Genomic DNA, 20,923 nt, shown 5'->3' with positions numbered 1-20,923 from the left:
TTTTTAAAACTGCAACTCCTTCACTTAATTCATGACGGAATTATGAAGAGTACAAAAGCAGCAACATAAGGAAACAAGAAGTTTCCAGTAGTTAGAGTGTTACCATGAATTCCCCTCCCACTTATACAGTGGCACAGACAGAAAGCCAGTCACAAAATTAGAACTGTGGAAAGCCCAACCATCCACGTGTTGAACATTTTACATAGCCTGCCTCCCCAAGGACCCCAGAGACTTTCATGTGGGGAAAGCAGGAACATCAATCATATCTTTTTACTTTTCCGGCATCTTAGCATCATATAAAAATAGTACTGGGCACCAAGTCATAAGATCTAAGTTCAATCCTATTCTGGCCTACAGCTTACTGTGAGACCCGGGGCAACTCACTTTCGAAGCATCAGGTGGCCCTCCTGTGTAATGCGGATAATAATAACTGACTCATTGGTTAAGACAATTACATGAAATAATGTGAGAAAGGATCCCTCACATCGTAGGAGCTAAGTAACTCTGTGAAATCTTGGATCTAAATAATAATTTTTTAAAAAATGTATGTGGCAGAAAATTGGAGCACGTACATGAATGGGAGGCTCCTGCGGAAATTTTGGAGGTTTTTGTTAGAAGATAACTCAAATAATGTTGAATGATTTGATGGTTCCTGGGAGTCCCTTCCAAGGATATTTTAGGAAAACCACAGACAACCAAAAGTTGGCAGAAACAGACACATGCAGGATATTGTGGGTTCCATAATTCTAGAGGTGCTGTAATTCTATAAATTCTACTGCTATTGCAAAACCCAAGCTTTTGTGTTCATTTGTTTTTAATTAGTCTCTGTTTTTTTCAGTCACACAGATTCTCCTTTCCCAGTGATGGTTTGCCCTGCTAACTTGCCTATGTGAACATTTATTTTAAAAATTAATACCAATAGTAATTTTTAAAATCAAGAATAGTTCACTGTTTTCTGCCCCCTCCCCTTAACTGTGAAAGTGGTATATGTGTTCGTTGGGTTAAAAAAAAAAAAAAAAGGCAATGCAGAATGTATAAGGAAGAAAAAATTGCTGTTACATCACCTCTCAGGGACCAATCACCATTACTGTTCTGGTATATATCCTTCTAGACATTTTATTTGCATAGATTCATTCTTTAAAAAGTGATTCAAGTCAATGTGCAGCCATTTAAATGCATACTGGCATTTTAGTAAAAACGGTTCACAAAAAAGTTCAACAGTTTTGTTCTGTTTTGTTTTTTCCTTTCATACACTTTTCTTCCAAGATGGGCCCTTTGTTCATCACGCAGCTTAAACAGGATTTTAGCCAATCATCTTTGAAAACTTCCCTTCCTGGGGTGCCTGGGTGGCTCGGTCGGTTGAGCTTCTGACTGACTTCAGCTCAGGTCATGATCTCACCATTCCTGGGTTTGAGCCCCATGTAGGGCTCTGTGCTAACAGCTCAGAGCCTGGAGCCTGCTTCAGATTCTGTGTCTCCCTCTCTCTCTGCCCCTTCCCTACTCATACTCTGTCTCTCTCTGTCTCAAAAATAAACATTAAAAAAATTTTTTTTTAAAAGAAAACCTCCCTTCCTATTTCCCCACTTTCAACACTTCTAACAATGAGTCCTTTTTAATGACCCTTTAAAAACTTAGTCTCACCTTGAGCTGACGTGATCTGGAGTCACAAGCCCTGCTCCTTGGCCTCTGGCCATTCTGTGGGTGCTTTGCATTACTTAGCCTCCACCCCCAAGATGAGGTCCAGCTCTGACCTTGGATCTGGTACTGCATTCCCTGATGGAGCAAAAAAGATTCTTGATTTCAATAAGTAACCAGAGTGTGCATTGGAGTGACCATCTACTGGTTCAACAGAAGGTCTGTGTAGTGGTGAATTATTTGAGTTCATGTTTTATGTCAATTGCTGCAGGCAAAATTTGGGAAGTTTGTTTTATTTTGCTTTTAGGAATCTATAAACAGTCCTTCGCAATGCAAATGCCAGCGATAATTCCAGTAGAATCTCCAACTTTCGCAATTGAGCATGTTCACTATTTTACCCAGAAGCTATCATTATTAATGAAACATATAACAATGTTTGTTTATAATTTTGCTGGTTCGCTAGTTGTACAGAAGGCTACAGGTTCCCAAAGTAAAACAACCACAACCCAATCTGTCCCCCTACAAATCCAAGAGACCAGGCCCTCTGCCACCGCTCTTAAAACGAGCGCTAAAGAACTGACAGAAGGAAAGAAAAAAAGAAAACGAGGTGAGATTAATTACATATAGTTCTCTGAGAAATATATGCCCTACATTGTGAATTACGAAAGTTTTAAGTAAATAAGTTACAACATTGTATGTACAACTCATAAAAGAAAATAATGAGATAATAAAATGCAACATATGAGACAAGCTATAATCTTAGAAATTGTATACAGGGAATAACAATATGTATTAAAAAGTTTCCAAGAATTGATAGCATGGGTCTGACATTAATCAAAGGAGAGAGCCATCAAATTTAGCAAATGAGAGAGTTTCAGCAACTAGAAACGTATTCTCTTATTGCACATGATTACTTACCTTGATTCTTTCCTGTGCCAGATGTCATAAGATGCCATGTTCACACCATTAAATCTGAAAGGTAAGGTGAGGGCAGAAACAGAAAATCTGAGACTGGGAGACAGGATGAGGCCAGTGCTCCAGAACCAAGTCCTTGAGAGTTGAGTAGCCATAAAATGATCCTCATATGTGATACATGGCTTGGTTGAAGCTCCAAGAGATGGATGCTATGCACTTTAAATTTGTTTGACTCTATTCTCAAAAACCAGCCTTTGAATTATTATAATAAAAACATTTGACCAGAGGAACTAAGAAAAATTGAAATAAATGCAACAATAATTTTAATTTACTTTCTGCTAAAATATGGTATGTTTTATATCCTTTAACCTAAACTTCACAAATTAGAATCACTAGAATATTTTTTATAGTTAGCATAGAAAAATAAAAATATGCAATTTAAGATCAGATTAAGCTAGATTTAAGTCACAGGTATGTCACTCTCTGAGTAAACTTGGGTATGTTTCTTAACCTCTCTAGGCCTCAGTTTCTTCATCTGAAAATAGGGGTAGTTTAATACCTAACTGTTAAAACATTTTGTGATGATCAATGAGACAACACTAAGCATTTCCTAATGTTGACCTGCCCCTGGGGGATACTAAGGGCATATAGAGTTTACTTTCTTTGATGGTTAATTTTATGTGTCAACTTGACAGGACCATAGGGTGCCCAGATATTTGGCTAAACATTATTTCTGGATGTGTCTATGAGAGTGTTTCTGGATGAGATTAGCATTTGAATCAGTAGAGGAAAGCAGATTGTCCTCCCCAAAGTGGGTGGGCATCATCCCATCTGTTGAGGACCCAAATAGAACTAAAAGGCAGAAGGGAGAATTTGTTCCCTCTGACACCATTGGTTCTCCTGATTCCCAGGACTTTGAACTCCAACCAGAACTACACCACTGGCTTGCCTAGGTCTCCAGCTTACACACAGCGGATCGTGGGACTTCTCAGCCTCCATCATCATGTGAGCCAATTCCTTACAATAAATCTCTTTAAATATAGATATTGGTTCCCCTTCTCTGCAGAACCCTGACCAGCATACCTTCCTCCACCACCAAATGGACTTTTGAGTTCACATGTCTGTTTTCTCTACATTTCTTCAAAATGTCAGTTATCCCTTCTAGTTTCTATCAGTGCAACTGATCATAGCTTCTCCTCCGCTCCAAAGAGAATTCCATTTCACAGACTTGGGAACATCTATTTTTCAATACAAATAGTCTCGCTTACTTACTTCCCATGTCTAGACTGTATTCTGAATACATAAAGTATTTATTGGAATTCAGTTTTTCAGATACACTGACATCTGTAAAAGAGCATCCCAAGTAGAAAGGCATACATCTGACCTTGCTCCTTCCTGATCAACTCTGCTCACCCTTCACATCATACCACATATTCACCCTGAAAGGAATCAGTTTCTTGTGATTTCAGCTAGTACGAATCCGTTCCTCAGGGCCAGACCACTACTCCGTTTTTTGAAACTGCAAAACTGTGGACCAAGCCCCAAACCATGAAGGTTTCATTAAGGGTTACATCCTATGTGATCCAGCCTGAAACATTCAGTGCTTCCTATCATAAAAATCACAAGTTTTTGGAAATAAATGAACTGAATTTCTTTTTCATATTTAAGACACTCCAAGAGTTTTCACATGGAACATGTGTATATTTATATTTCTTAATCTGGGGCATATAAGGGATTTATAATCAAAGTATGAAGAAGAGTTTCCTGATAAAGTGATTCTATCTAAATTGAGTTAAGAAAGACAGTGGAATTGTCCTTTTATATATGTCCATATGAAGCTCTTTATAAACAGGTCTAAATAAAAGTGTTTATATACAGTACTTACTAAATCCAGACATTAGTGATCAATCAAGTACTCTTTGTTTTTAATGTTTATTTATTTTGAAAGATAGAGTATGTGAGCAGAGGAGGGACAGAGAGAGAGGGAGATCGAGAATCCCAAGCAGACTTCACACTGTCAGCACAGAGCCCCATGTGGGGCTTGAACTCCCAAACCACAAGATCATGACCTGAGCTGAAATCAAGAGTCCGTCATTTAACCGGCTGACCACTCATGCACCCCTCAAGTACTCTTTTACTCAGTTGATTCTCTGATACTGTAGAATAGGAAAAGCCAGACCAAGATGTTATTGTGATACATTTTAATGGTTTTATTCCATGACAATTATAGAAGGAAAAATGAAAATAAATAGCAGTTGGACTTTAGCCGCTGTTTTAGTGAGATAATCTCCATTTTAGATTTCTAGAATGGAGACAGTAGTCTGGGCGAGAAGAAACAAGATTTTGTTCTTACTTGGTAAAAGATCTCGTGTTAAAGATCTTGTTTTTATTGTAGGAGGGTGGGGAGAGAGGGAATATGATATGCCAGTCTACCTGCTATGGATGGAATGTGTCCCCCCCAAATTCCCATGTTGAACTCCTACCCCCTAAAATGACGTTATTGGTATTAGGATGTGGGACTTTTGGGAGGACACATCTAATAAGGTCATGAGGGTGGACCCTTCAAGAAAGGGATTAATGTCCTTACAAGAAGAAATACAAAAGCTTGCTTTCCACTTTATGAGGGTATATGGAAGAGATGGTCACCTGCAAGCTAGGAAGAGAGGCTTCACCAACCCCAGAATCAGCCAGCACCCTGATCTTGGACTGACTAGCCTTCAGAACTGCAAGAAATAAATGTTGGTTGTTTTAGCCACCCAGTCAGTGTTATTCTGTAATAGCCTGAACTAAGACCCTACCCCAAGAGTTAATGTAGTAGTTGTTGTCTTTTACTTTAACTGCCATGTAGTAATCTGTTCTTGGACTAGAAGACTGTTAGAATTTCCAGGGAATCATTAACGTCTTGCTAACAACCATGCATAATTATGTGAATGTGTATGTGTTTTACTCGTATAAGCTTTGTCATTAATACAGTTAACTAGAACCTTGTTTCATTCTTACAGTGGAAATGTCAATTATGACTTTGGGTTTGTCTTATATTTTTCAAAGCCATTTTTATTCTCTTTTCAGATTCCATGTTATACATTACTACTTATAGCTGGATGCAAATAAAATAAATGCTTTAAATGTTTTGGTAAATCTCCCATCAAGGCTCTTTTTTTGAGCATCTTAAATATATGAAAGAAATATGTACTATAGGTATGCAAAACCATAATCACAATCACACCTTCACAGTTTGGGCGCCTAGGTGACTCAGCCGGTTAAGTGTCCAACTTCAGCTCAGGTCACGAACTCGCCACTCGTGAGTTTGAGCCCCGAGTTGGGCTTTTTGCTGACAGCTCAGAGCCTGGAGCCTGCTTCCCATTCTGCGTCTCCCTCTCTCTCTGCCCCTCTCCCACTCATGCTCTGTCTCTTTCTCTCAAAAATAAATAAACATTAAAAAAAATTTAAACCTTCACGGTTTAATTGACATTCCTTAAGAAGGCAGTGTTTGCCCAGAACTACCATTTCACAGAATCCTTCTAATGACTGCATCACTCTGGAAACCAGTGCAATTGACTTATAAATTCTACAAGTGGAATAAGATGAGGGGTACAAGGGACGATGCTTCCAAATTCAATCCATGCTTTGAATTTGCTTTTTAATTTATTTTCCAGGTCTTTCTTTTCCTAGCCTGTTATGATGGTGCTTTGTTGTAGACTGTTGATTTATTTATGAGGAGTGAAGATGGAAAATATATCCTTGTGTCAGAAAGCCTGGGTTCAAGCCATGCGTCTCCCACTTATTGTCTTACTTTGAGTAAATTATTTTACCAGCTCCTGCTCAGTATTTTCATCTCTAAATTAGAGAAAATGGTAATGCTCATCTCCCAAAGCTATTATGAAGATTAAATTGAATTTTTCACATAAAAATTTTGTAAAATCTAAGGCATCGTATAAATGCTAAAACATTTGGAGGGTATTACTACAGTTGTTACTATTTTAAAATATTAATATTTTCAAAGCTAAATATAGTAACACAGTCAACCATGAACTAATTTACTTGGCATAGTTTCTAGAGCAAAATAAAGAATGCATTTGCAAAGTGAGATGCTGTTCGTTCATCTCACACCAGTGATTCACTCATCTAAGACTCAGCCTGGTACAAAGCATGTAGTAAGGTGTTCAGTACATCATGTTATTTATCCCCTTCTTTTAAAAAAATTTTTTTAATGTTTATTTATTTTTGAGACAGAGACAGAGCATGAGTGGGGGAGGGGTAGAGAGAGAGGGAGACACAGAATCCGAAGGAGTCTCCATGCTCTGAGCTGTCAGCACAGAGCCTGACGCAGGGCTCGAACTCACAGACCTTGAGATCGTGACCTGAGCTGAAGTCAGACGCTTAACCGACTGAGCCTCCCAGGTGCCCCTCCCCTTCTTTTAAAACAACTTTATTTCTTTTCAATCCTCCCGTACCTTTCCTCTTGGTTTATATTATTGGGATTATATTTTTGCAGTAAGCAAATATCCCAAGGACTATGAAAAATGCTGATAGCATTTTTCCATCTAAGAACCACATTGGCCCTTTATAAACACATTAATGATCATCACACAACATTGTCTATCTTGAATGTTTTCGCATCTTTTTATCATGCATGTCTGCCTAGTTTAAAATCACAGGGCAGGAACTCTGTCTAATTCTATTTGTAAATCAGAGAGAGAGCATTGTTGTTCAATAAATGCCAAGAAGCGACAGCATCCATGTGAGGTGAATAGGTGGAAATTATTATTTCTGTGTATAGAAAGGTGAAAATAAAATGGGTACTCTACAATTTTCAAAGCATTCTCATATCGATTATCTCGTTTGTCTATCACACCGACATTGTGAGGAAGCTAGAGAGGGCAGCTTTACTGTTAGCCTCCTTGTATGAAGGCAGAAAGTGAGACTAAGAGGTTAAATGCCTTATCCAAGACCCCTCAGCAAGTCAGCAGCACAGCCGGAGGGGAATCCAGACCTGCACAGTCTCTGCCCTGTGGTCTTCTCAACTGATGCTGCAGGAACTTCATAGCAGTAACCGTGCCGGGTCTGTGAGCATGTCAAGAAGCATCAAGAAGCTTATCTATTTTCTTCCCTTTGGGTCTCAGCACTTAACTCTGACCCTGGCCCACAATAAGTGCTGCATAAATAGTTGTTTAATCAATCAATCAATCAATTAATTACTTAATATTATGACTATTCTATCAGCAGGACTCGAGTTAATTACTGAGTCCCGATGTCCTTGCGGTCCAGACCGCTGTTCAACCCACAAAACTATTCTGTATTGCTACTTTTCTGTTTCATTTAGTGACCCTTGTGATGCCAGTTTCCAGTACCACTCTCCGTCCTATCATTCTCCTACCAGGTTGCTACCTCTGTTCAGCAGCTGCCCTACATACTACCTCTCTAATAGACTCAGCTATAACCTGAAAAATCCAATAAATGAAGGGCCTAAAAAAGTATACGTCTAACCTTTCATTTCATTACGAAAGTATGTGATATGTTGACTGCTAAAATCTTCAGGGCTGTCCAGAAATCAGAAACTGATACGAGGACACACATGACTTACAATTGAGAGTCTGCTATGAATGTTCTCTGTTCATGCTAATGGCAAATGGAAGGTCTAAGACATTTGTGTGCTATATTGAGCTTTGGAAAAGTGTGAAACACACAAGCTGGATTGGGCAGTAAATGAGTTGGGGAACAGTAATAATGAAGGGAAGGGTGTGAGAATGGCTGTGCACACAGTGGCTACTTTTCTTAGATGTGGCAGGAAACAGTCAGTAATCCAATTAGCTAGACCAAATTTGAACCGAAGGCATTGCTCATATAGTAGTTGTAGAGTGTCTTTACTTAGTGGTGCTAGAATCAAATGACTGCACACATTTGATATGGGCACTAGTTTAGGGACCAAATCATCATCCTCGACATCCTTTCTATGTATGCTGTCATTTTGCAGATGTCTTTTAGTAGCATTTTGGCTAATTATCTTTTCAAAATGGTTCATCAAGGAAGCCAGTGGTTGAACTCACTAAGTCTTATTTCTTAGAATCAAAACCAACTCAACAGACCAACAATCCTTTCTCACCCACACAGCCTCTATAAAACACACATATTGTTGAATTACAACTAACCTTATGTCTGTCCTCAGTTCAGTTCTTCATTTTCCAGAGAAATCCACAAAACATGGAACTATTTCTCTTAGAAGAAAATCTTATTTGAAATGAATAACTTATAGTAATATATTCTAATAACATTTTGAGTATTATAGAATATACAACCCCTGGATTCATTAGTGAATCCAGTATCAACATGTGCTAGTTCAATTTCATTAACCCTTCAATAAAACCTGAAATTTTAGGTTTGTACCCAACTTTTCCTATCAAGTGAGAGATCTGAGAGACATCAGAGAAAATGACAGGAGAAAGTGGGTCTAACTCCCTGAAGTCTTCTTTATGTTTATTGTGCTTGACCTTAATTTCCATGTACTGATTAGGCACACATTAAGCAATGTCTCTGAACAGGGCAAAAGAATATATATATATATACACATATTGACACTAGCTAAATTAACAAACCTCGATATCTATTAACCTGTCCTATTCAAAGTAAAACAGAGAAAAATACTTGTTAGGTATTACTCAAGGATGAGGAACTCATTTTTATTAATAGGAATGAACAAATGAATGGCCTAGGAGCAACAGAATCGTGATTTTCCCTTTGGTGTTCTGTTAATTCTACAGTATATTTCACTCTGCTTAATGTGTTTTGTACAGCATTATTTTTGTTAAACTTCAAATGTACTAATACATGCTTTTAAAAGTGATTCTATTGTTATTTCTCTTAAAGTTGTGTGTAAAAGTAATTAACAACTCGTTTTTAGTTGTTGTCTAGCCAGATTCTCGTATATGAAGTTGTTTCAGGGCTTACCTTTGTTCTAATTTCTAATCAAGTATTGAGTCTCTCCTACATTTCAGGTATTGTGATAAAATACACTTTCTGTAGGGCATGCATGATTATTCTCATTTTTTATAGATGACAAAGTTCTGTTCCGGAAAGGTTAAGTAAGTTTACAAGGTAAGAAGACTAATAATGATTAGTATGTATCCAAGAATCCAGATCTGTGGTCCTCCAAGGTCTATACCTTTGTCAGTATATCCTGTGGGCTGTTAAATTTTAAAAGCATCAGGGTTTAATATGTATCTGTGTAGTTGCACACATGCAAACACACACACAGCAGGATGCTTTTTCCTTTTTAAAAATAGTCTTGGCATTCGAAACACAAATTGCATTGGAAAGACAGGAGTATCAGTAGTGAACTTCTGACATTTTGGTATATACCTGGCTTAACCTTTGCAAAATCTTAATTAGCATTGGGCCGACCTTGATAAATCATCCTTACTCTTAGTAAAATAAATATGACTTGTGGAAGAGATAGTTTCCCATTCTCTGCACTTTTAAACAGTTCTGGCATCAGGTATAAAAACTACCAGTAGATTTAATAAGCTATTTATTTCTATAATGAGAGAAACCCTTATTATTCACTAGGAATAGACTGCATTTGGGGATACTATAATAGATGACAGAAACAACAATTGAAATTCTGAATACATTAGAACCACAGCATGTTGCAGACCAATTAAAATTGACAACCAAGTGAAGCAAATACACATGGATAAATATAGAAAATTCAAATTGTTGTTAGGGTGATTCCCCTCCTTTCTGCCTTTTCTCTTTTCTGGGTGGTATTTTTCTTTCTTCTGAATATTCCTGTTCATTTTGTTAATCTTTTTCTGCTCTGCTTCTGAATTTTAATCAAATTGAATGCTTACAGACATAAAATTTTCATTCATAGAATACCTTGGCACTTGGATGTATTTAGTGCCCTGATGTTGGGAAACTATCACTAACTGGAAATACTAGCTTTTGTAGATAATAGATAATTTTCATAATCTTAAACCAAGATGGGGAAAGTAGATACTGTGCTAAATGTTTCAGCCACGTGTTCACCTTTCTGTATTAAATTAGTATTGGCAGCTGGGTAGGAGATTACAGGGTACAGTTGCTTTCACCTTCAACAGTAAATGGTGCTTGCTGAATTGCCTCTATGTGCCTCTAAAGCCCAAGAAGCTTTAAAATACACGTTTGATGCTGATGATCAGAAAACACAGTAAATTAGCATCACTTAGGTTGATGGGGGTGGTGGGGGGAGAGTGGAGACTAATTATATTGCTAATGGAGATAATGGAATTTGTGTTTCTGAAGTTCTAACAGTTTTGCATAAGGCCTCCCTGATTCTAGGAGATTAAGTTTAATAGAACAACATAAACAACAGTCTGAGTAGCTACTGTGGATCATGCATTGAACTGGGCACCCAGGGTCATAGGATTAGAGGTCATAGGATTAGGGCACCATACCAGTGCCCCTTCTGATTCCAGTGACCTACCTACATTAACTGTACATTAGTTCATTCTCGTGTCAAAAAATACGATAAAGTATTTGTTCATAATGTGTCACACTGTTTGAAAAAAATGAAGTGAGAGAACTAGGTGTCATCCTAATACAAACATAATTTCATTGAAACACAGGTGCCGTTCTGGCCTGAAATTGATTTTTAACCTACATAGTTTTTGAAGACAGAGTATCTGCAAAGTATATGAGGACTAGTGGGGAGGAGAAATACAGCTATCTTGGCAGCAAGTGAAAGAAAAGGAGCAAGTTAAATGCTTTCTACTCTCAGACATGATTAATAATCCTTAAGTACTGTTCTGTTTAATAAATTGTGACAGAGTTACTCAATGTGAGTCTGGAAAAGGACATAATGATCGGGCTCCTTGTAAGTAATGCTTTTTAAAGATGGAGGTTGGATTTATATTATTGCAAAAACAAATAGGTTTGGGGGCGAGGGGAATGTTTCCTTACTGAATTAACTTGTAAAAAGTAGCAAACAGTGCCATCTACTGGGATTTAATTTTCTCTTTTTTACAGGTTTTTCAGAGGATCCTTAATTATGCACATTGAATACGTGCACACAATATAAATAAGACATAAATTTTAAAAGCCCTTGGTTACCTGTCATGAAGATTGCAAGATTTTTTTAAATGGCTGTGTTTGTTTCTTACTAGTACATTCCAAGTCACTTTACTATTGGTATTTAAAAAAATATTCAATAGAAATAATTGCCTTCACAGTAATCTACTTTGACATTCAAAAAAAAAAAATTTCTGGGACGAAAGTTAAATCACCTTACATGGAAGCATAATCAAATAAGAATTGAGGAAAACCTCCACAGGTCTGTGAAATAACCCTCTCCTCTGCTCGGCTGACAACTCTCCGGTCCATCCTCAATCTGATCTACCTGAGAGGCCAACTTTTTCCTTCTTTACAAAGAAAAGGAGGGAAAGGGGAACACTTTTCTTAGTGAGGAGAGCCAGCGGTGTGTACAAACGTTCATTTCATGCTACACACGGTGGAGAAGACGGGGTTGGAGGTGTCGTCCCCAACACTTGCCCGGAAGGACTCAGCGTGCTGGGTCATCTGAGTTCTTTCTCTACCAGCCAGCGTGCCCTTGGTCGTACACAAGATGGCTTGTGAGCCACACCCTGGCAACATGCCAGCAGCGTTTCTCAAATTGTGGTCCTCAGTCCACCTGTATCAAGATCCTCTGAGGAGCTTATGAAAGACACATGTTCTCAGCTTAGTCCTAGGACATGCTGAATCCTAAACTTCTGGCCTGGCACCCACTTTTCACTTAACAGGCTTTTCTTATGCACACTGGAGTTTGATGACCACTGTCTAGAACCCTGAAATTCTTTACTCTGTAACTTCTGTGGTGCCTAAGATCAAACTGCAGGTGGGTGAGCCTCCAGTGATCCATTCCAGGCCTCTTTTGGGAGAATTGTTCTAGAACAGGATGTGCCTGCACATTAGCACCATCGGTGGTACTTTTAAAAGTTGTACATTCCTGGGTCTCCTGTCAGTGGTTCTGATTCACAGAGCAGCTCCCACCACTGTCCACACTGATCCTGCTGCTCTAGGGAAACTCCCGGACCAATCCTACAAAGACAGTTCTCAGGAAAACCATGGAGCCGACAGCATTTGCCGGCTGTCTCCCCACTGGCTTTTGAGTGCACCCTCTTCCTCTTGGCACCCCGCCTCCCCTGTGGGCCGCTCTTGTTTCACTTAGTCCTCATACTCTGATTCCTTTCAGTTATCCCATTCTTGATAAAGCTTGTTGATGGCAACTAACCTCTCCCAGAGCATTAGCTTTTAATGAACTTACATGCACACGGGGTAGCCATGAAGTCTAGAAACATAAATATTATCTTGTCATATGCTTGGTATGATAACAATAAACCATTTATTTTGTATCTAACTAGGTTTTCAGACTTGATGCTCTTCCTTTAGTTAAAACGTCAATGACTTTGACTTGGTAAAAGGACATGGAGGCTTTTATGGTGATGGGCGTGCATGGATCACAGAGCACACCGTGAATGGTGTGGCAGTGTGGACAGAGGTTTGATTACCTATCCCTTTGTGGAAGTTTGCTCATGTGAGGTATCACCTCTCCTGGCAATGCTGGTGCACACCAGGAAGGCATTGAGGCCTCCTGAACATCAGCAAACCATTCATGTCTCTGACTTCCCCCACACACCGCAGTGACACCAGGGAAGACATCTCCAGGACCAGGAACCGCCTCTTTTCACTTATCCACACCCAATTCAGCCATCAAACTCAGCTTGGGTCTAAGCCCCTATGAAGCCTTCTCCTAGGTGAGCCGTATCCATAGTGTCCTCCTCCTTCTCTAAAAGCAGAGTCCTTATGGTCTGAGCCACTACATGACAACCAATTACAGACTGTTTTTAAATAGCTCTTAAGTTGTGGTGAAGAAGAGTATAAAGAAGAATGATTCAAAAGTGAAAATTTGCGATGATTAGTAACATGAGTATTATCACAATTGATCTGTCCAGCCCATTGAAAATATGCTCATTGGAGGCAGGGACCATGTCCTATATTTATTTATATCTTCCACAATATCCCACAAAGGCCATGTACTTAATAAATAGCTCATTTGAGGGGTGCCGGGGTGGCTCAGTCGGTTAAGTGTCGACTTCAGCTCAGGTCATGATCTCTCAGACAGTGCGTTTGAGCCCCACATCGGGCTCTGTGTGGACAGCTCAGAGCCTGGAGCCTGCTTCGGATTCTGTATGTCCCTGACTCTCTGCCCCTCCCCTGCTCTCTCTCTCTCTCTCTCTGTCTCTCTCAAAAGTAAATAAACATTCAAAAAAATTTTAAATAAATAGTTCATTTGATGCGACTTTTCCTCTCATATCTCTCCTTAGGAATTCAAAGTCTCTTTGAATGTAGGGTTTGTTGACTATTCTGCAGATTGGTGATTACAGAGTCAGAGTAGGGTGTGTCTTAGATTAAGAGAGTCTCTGGGCATTATTATCTTTTTATTCAGATTCAGCCCCATCCCAGACCAAGTCCTTCTTACTTAGTGGTTTTAGAAACCTGTGCACTTCATTCAATCCAGCTCTTATTGGTTCTCCACACTACTCCCTTTATACAGAACAGCTCCTGAGGCAATTCCATTATTATCCAAGTGGAACTTTTGTCCTATTTCCCAGAGTCCTCCACAGCTGTAAGACCCATCCACTTCTCAATCATTGCTGGTTTATCTTTTCCAGTGGTCACAATTCTAGCTACACATCAGAAACATTGGGATAACTTTGTAAAATGCTGATCTCCAAGCCTCCTAAACAGGTTTGACTTAACCAGTTTGGAATAGGACCAAGGTTTCAGTATTAAAAAAAAAAAATCTCTTAGATAATTCTAATATGTAGCCAGAATCGAGAACATTCCATTTTTCTTGTGCTTAGCTAAGAAGATCCTATTTTGCCTTACTCTTACAATTTAAGTCAAAATTCTTGGCTTCAGGTTTAACTATTAAAAATTAATAAATGCAAGTATAGACATTTACAAAAAGTAAGCAGTGATATAGAGTATCTCTACCCTACTTTCATCACCTTAGGGAGATACTAGAATCCTCAGGTATTTTAAAGGTTTCAAGGCAAGGATGCCCTAATGGGTTGAAGAACTACTTTGTTAATGCATTAATTATAAAGTGGCATGACATGGAAAGCTCTGGTAAAACGAGATCTCGAGAATCCTCACCAATACTCTCTTCCCAAACATTTTTCCCAATCTTTAATGCCAGAGAAATGAAGGAATCAAGAGATGTAATTTGCTGTGAGGAGAGGGTTGCTTTGAATGGAATTTAGAAATAGGACTCCCACTCAAATGTACTGCACACTGGCTGATGTTGCCAGCTATCACATCTAACCCGGTTTAGTGCCCACTCAGTGCACTGTTTCCAAGATTTTAGATGTTAATTACCATTGAGAACAATAGCATGGGATGTTTCTCAGCCCATCACTCTGCTTTGCCTAGCACATAAGTGTGCAGGGGATATGTGAATGACTAATAAATATATGTGTGTAATAGGTTTCACTAAAATAAAATGATTCATATTTGGACAAAATGCCCTCCTCCATCCATTTGAAGTTGTTTCGTTTAATTTTATTCTACACTATTGGATCCCTAATATTTCTGTCAGTAATCAATGGAAATGATGATGGCTTAAAATCTGCATGTCTAACATTTACTTCATCAGGAAAAATTAGCATATCTGAAATACATAATTAGTTTATCAAACGTGTTTTTAAACACATTTACAGAATGAGAGTTTTTATCTGCCAATTTCACTGAAGAAGCGTTTATGGACATCTAGGGAACTTAGAGTATGATTATGAAGGAACTCGTAACCAATTGAGGGATGAGCCTGGGAAGAATAGAATGAACTATTGATCTGAAATTATTGCAAAACTATGTCATCCTCCCAGAACATATGTGCTGGGAGTTGAGAACAGCCATTTCTGTTTCTGTTCCATCTTCCTTGCTTTTTGTTTCTTTCTTTTTTCTTTTTTCCTTTTTTTTCTTTTTTTTTTTTTTGTTTGAGAATTTTAACAGATTTGAGAGGTTTAGGTTTTGTTACCTTCCTAAGGATTCAGGGATGTGTAATTGAAAAATCAAAAAGGTTTGACAAGTCAGAAAGAGTGAGAGGCAGAACACATAGACGTGTGATTCTTGAGAGACTCCCAACCATGCTGCCTTCCTTTTAATTTGCAGACCCATTACGTAGGTTTATTTACTTTGTTCTCCCTTTCCCGTTAACTAAGTATGTCCGAGTTGACCCAGCAACATTTAATACCTCTTTAGTGATAAAGAGGAATCTAGTGACACAACAGCATCATATACTTTTAAGTATGAAATTTTGTTGTTTTAGAACTGTTAATATTGGGTAAAAATGCCCAGCTAACAGTTTCTCCTCCCCAGCACAGAATACAAGGTTTTCTTGGTATCTTGAAAACTATAAGAGAAGATCAATGGAACAGAAAAGTATCAAAACATGATGGTCCCCTGATGCCACAATACGGACAAGATAAAATCTAGAAAGTGGATCGTGAACAGAAGTCAACTTTGTGACATTAGTGATTAGCAGTGACTTGAGGATTTTGAGCTACTACTGACAAAAGAGGAAAGAGGGAGGCCAGTGTGGGGAGAGGAGGGAAAGAAATCTCTTCCTCTATATTGCTCTACTAAAGAAGACTGTTTTTCACTCTTGTTATGAGGAGCACACATTTTTTTTTTTTTTTTTTGAGTTGAAATGGTTTCTGGTTGGGAACCACTGAGATTTCTGTCCCTGCCTCTTCTGTGGTGGAATTTATCATATTTTCCCTTCTGTTTCAGCATCTGTGACATGTCATATCCTCTTCTACTTGTTAAACCATATAGTCTTCTTTGAATCCTGTAGCCCTTGTATCCAGTAGGAGCAGAATAAACATTTAGCGAATGAATATCTTTTTAAAAGAAGACAGTTTTTAAAATCTTGAGTGAGGGGGTGCCTGTGTGGCTCAGTCGGTTAAGCGTCCAACTTCAGCTCAGGTCATGATCTTGCAGTTCACGAGTTCGAGCCCCGCATCAGGCCCTGTGCTGATAGCTCAGAGCCTGGAGCCTGCTTCAGATTCTGTGTCTCCCTCTCTTGGCCCCTCCCCCAGTCACGCTCTGTCTCTCTGTCTTTATCAAACATAAATTAAAAAAAATTTTTTTTTAATCTTGAATGAGAAACCAGAAGGTACTCTTCATTGTATACCATAATTTCCATGGTTAAAATTAGTTAGAAAGTAAATTGTTCCTTCAGCCTCGTACTTTGCCTAGGACAATGGCAGTTGACTTCTCCTATGTAACTTTCAAAAAAGTCCAAGGAAATGTATTGTAATAGGCAACAACTTCTTGGCATACACTAATAGATGATTAGAGCCATGTGTTACACAATTCCAGAGGCAACATTCATATAAGGGACTTACCATTTTAGCAGGTGTGATTCTCAAACTGTAAACGTAGAAATGCAAAGAATATCGATTTATTTTTTATAAATCATCTTAATTTCTGACTCTGGACTTTCTATCATTCATGCTTGTGAGGAAATTTAACCTCCACCTCTCTTGGAAACTTCCCCTTCCCCAAATGTGCCACTGTTCTGGGATTTTGTACATCAGCAAGTGAACTCCACAGGGGAGCCAGGTTTGAGCCAGCTCAAGGACCCCAGCAGAAAGAGGCTGTGTGTGCACCACTAGAAGGCGACAGCTGCAGGGGACAGTAAGAGGTCGTTTGGAAGGTATCCACTAGGGAAAGGTCCAGACTAGAGTTCCTTGAATGAGGGGTATGTAAATAATCTGCAAATATAACCTAAGAGAGAGACTCTACATCTGACAGAACTACGAACAGCGACCTCTGAGTAAATAGGCCTTTGCTCTTTCTACTCAGCCCTCCTGCTCCACCTTGGGGTGAGAAGAGAAGGTGGTGTCAGCAGTTGAAGTTTAGAAGACAACAGTAGGGACAGCCTGCCTGTCCTACTCCTAGTACCTAATTAAAGCCTGGAGTCAGACCTCACCTGACAGAAGAAAAGCTTTAGTCAAAACAGGAAATTAAAGTTAGGCCTGTTGCTTACCTAGGAGACTGTAGCTATGGTTGAAATTGTCCAGAAATGCTATAGGATCTCTCTGAGATGTTGCCAGGTGGTAGGGAGGAGACACCCACCAGAACACAGATGAAGACAGTGATCCTGATTGGATCCTACTGAATTCATGCTCATTGTCACGTTCCACATGCTCCGTCCTTTCCAGTGTGATGGCCTTCTGATGCTACCGTGCTCTCCTTCCTTGACAGTCATACCTATGACTTGAAGCTGTTCCACACTAGGCTCTTCTGCCTCCCTGGACATTTCCAGAAGACTGCATCTGACTCCTGCCCCAGGACCTCCCTCCTTGGGGAAAGCACTTTCCTTCCTTCTACTCTTTTCAAAAGTTTGCTCCTGCAAACATTTTCTCCCTAATGCATCCTCTATAAGCACTGGAAGTTCTTCTAGGGGCTTTGTTTTATTTTTAGAAAGAAAAGCCAGAAAGGACAGGGACAACTTCCTATACCTGAGGCATAAGAGCACAGAGCCAGCTATTGGCTTAAATATGGAAAGGGTAAAGGAAAAAATAGGTGAGAAAAAAAATGTAAATCATATATCAAAATATTATCCAGCTCCATTTTGATTTCTGATGGATTTTAGTGATCTTAGATTTGATTGAATTTAGCTACTGGATGCAGAAGACAAATGTACATAAGCTAATCCTAGCATATTTTATACCTTGATGTGCTTGCTTCTTCCCTTATGCTTTATATGGACTATGGAACAGAAGCATCACAGCATGGTGGTTGAGAGCATCTGAATCCAAATCTTAGCTAAGCCATTATGTCATTCTGTGACCATACACAAGTTCCTTAGCCTCTATGTGCCTCAGTTTCCCCACATATGAAATGAGAATGATGATAGTAATAGCATCTGCTTCATAGGGAGGTTATGAAGATAGAGTTAAGATTCATAAAGTGCTCATGAGAGTGTATGAGACATTGTTGATACTTTTCTTGTTCTTTACATTCTGGAATCTCTATGGGGCAATAAATTGCTACATGTGTAGCATTCCTTAGTTGGACAACTCAAGACTTCCTTGAGTCCTCCAGACTAGGTCATTCTCTTAGCAGCTCCACATATTACTTTTTTAGAGCACTTAGCATCTTTACAGTTCAATAATTAACCTTGTAGTTACTTAACATCTGCTTTCCCTGCTCCGTTATAAGCTGCATGACTGCAGAGAGCACATGTATTTTTTTTTTTACACTGTATCCTAATAGCTTGCACAGAGTGACTGCTCGTAAGTATTTTTGTTAAATGAGTGAATCTGTTGAAATGTTAGGTGTAGTGGGAAGTGTGGGCCAAAAGGTGTGACAGCATGGGCCAGCCTACCCATCTAGCTGCTTTGCTTGTATGAAGATACAAGGATTTGGGGAGGTGAGTTGGCCTACATTGACTCCTGAGACCTCTTACAACTCGTGCAACTGTCCAAGGCTTTCTCTCACAGTCAGCATGGTGTTCTATCTGACCTTGTGTAGGTTGGGGGTTATAGGATATATTCTGGAAGGTTTTATTCAACCATTTGTCAAAATAAAATTTACCAGGCTATTTCTTTTCTACTTTTAAGAGGCATAATAAAATGGTATCAACCCCTTAGCTACTTTTAAAGCTATAAACACTAAAAACATCTGAACTCAGTTTTTGGCTCTAGGAGAGAAACTTAAAAACTTAAATTGCTACATATTTATTTAGTATAGTTTAATATTTAAAAAAGAAAAAAAATCCTAGGTTACTTGAAGGCCTTGTGGCTTGCTCCAAAGTTAGTAGTTTCCAGTTTAACTTGCACTAATGGGTAGGTCAGCTGAGGACTGCTTGGGGGAGAGGGAATTACATTAATGATTACAGACAACACTGACTCTTTCAGACTTCATGTTTTGAAAATCCTTATGGGGTACCTTGGTGGCTCAGTCAGTTGAGCATCCAACTCTTGATTTTGGCTCAGGTCATGATGCCATGGTCATGAGATTGAGCCCCATGTTGGGCTCTGTGTTGATAGCATGGAGCTTGCTAGGGATTCTCTCTCTCCCTCTCTCTTTGCTCCTCCCCAGCTCATACTCTCTCTCTCTTTCAAAATAAATAAACATTTTAAAAAAAGAAAATCCTTATGATGGAATAATATTCATAGAACACTATATAAAAAATATGGTATAGTCAGGATTTCATGTCCAAAACAACCTAGAGGAGTACAACTATCAGATGAACCCATTGTGCAGACTCTCAGGGATATGTTTCTCTTCTCTCTTTGCACCAAGCAGCCCTCTCACCTGCCACCCAGCCTCTGAATCTCAGTGTATCTGATTCAAACTTTCTCTTTTACTTCCCCGAAGTAGTTAGACCTATGTACTGTGGTCATTCTAGCACGCAACAGCTGTGGTCTGAAATATCCAAGCCTTTCCTCTCCACTTTATCAAAATCCTGTCCATCATTCCAAAAGCATCTCATGCTCTTCATTCCTCTGAAATTTTGTGAAACATAGTGATACTTCATTGTACTTACCCTTTCAATGTTGCTGAAGTGATTAATCTGTTTCATGTATTACTGGCACAACTGGGTGTAAGATAAAGGAGAGAAAGAACTATGTACTGTCCATTATATTATGTTCCAGAGGTATGCAGTTAGTAGATGCACAATTGTTGAATAAGTGATCCAGAATTTTTAAATAAATGATCCAGAACCTTGGAATATTTAATTAAATCAAGTTACATATTTGTGTGGTGCCCAAGCAAATGTCTAATATTTCTTAGGTGTTCAATAAATATTAGCACTCCACTTGTAATCTGAGATACTGAATTTAGTTTTAAAATATACCAACAGGGGCGCCTGGGTGGCTCAGCTGGTTAAGCATCTGACTCTTGATTTCAGCTAAGATCATGATCTCACAGTTCATGGGATCAAGTCCCACACATTGGGCTCTGTGCTGACAGCATGGAGCCTGCTTGGGATTCTCTCTCTCTCTCCCTCTCTCTCTGCTCCTCCCCTGCTTGCTCTCTTTCTCTCTCTCAAAATAAATAAACATTTAAAAAATAATAAAATAAAATAAAATAATAAAATAAAATAAACCAACAAACCAAACAAACTACTTCCCAGGTATGTTTTGAGTTCAGCCTTATCTTTTATAACTTATATATTTAGCGCTATACTACCATATTAAGAGAATAGCTATTTAAAATCCATAATTATTAAGAAAGAAAAGTTAAAATGTGTTTGATGTACTGAATTTATTTAATCCAATTTCCATCCCATCTTTTGCTGTGCTTCCTTATCCTGGACAAC

At 38.8% G+C, this 20,923-nt stretch overlaps 1 protein-coding gene across 2 annotated transcripts in view; it reads right to left on the bottom strand.

Moving 5' to 3' along the window:
* Positions 1-2,532: 2,532 nt before the first annotated feature.
* CCDC122 (coiled-coil domain containing 122) overlaps positions 2,533-20,923 on the bottom strand; it is a 72,064-nt gene continuing 53,673 nt past the window's right edge. The window contains exon 6 of one of the 2 annotated variants that reach the window (XR_008295637.1): positions 2,533-2,607. The gene's annotated coding sequence lies outside the window, so the exon portion shown is untranslated. Of the gene's footprint in view, positions 2,608-20,862; positions 20,915-20,923 lie in introns of those variants that run through there. The other variant, XR_008295634.1, reaches the window with a different exon arrangement.

This window comes from Acinonyx jubatus, chromosome A1 (assembly GCF_027475565.1).
Source record: "Acinonyx jubatus isolate Ajub_Pintada_27869175 chromosome A1, VMU_Ajub_asm_v1.0, whole genome shotgun sequence".
NCBI classification, from domain to species: Eukaryota; Metazoa; Chordata; class Mammalia; order Carnivora; family Felidae; genus Acinonyx; species Acinonyx jubatus.
This window is presented reverse-complemented; position numbering and strand designations above follow the sequence as displayed.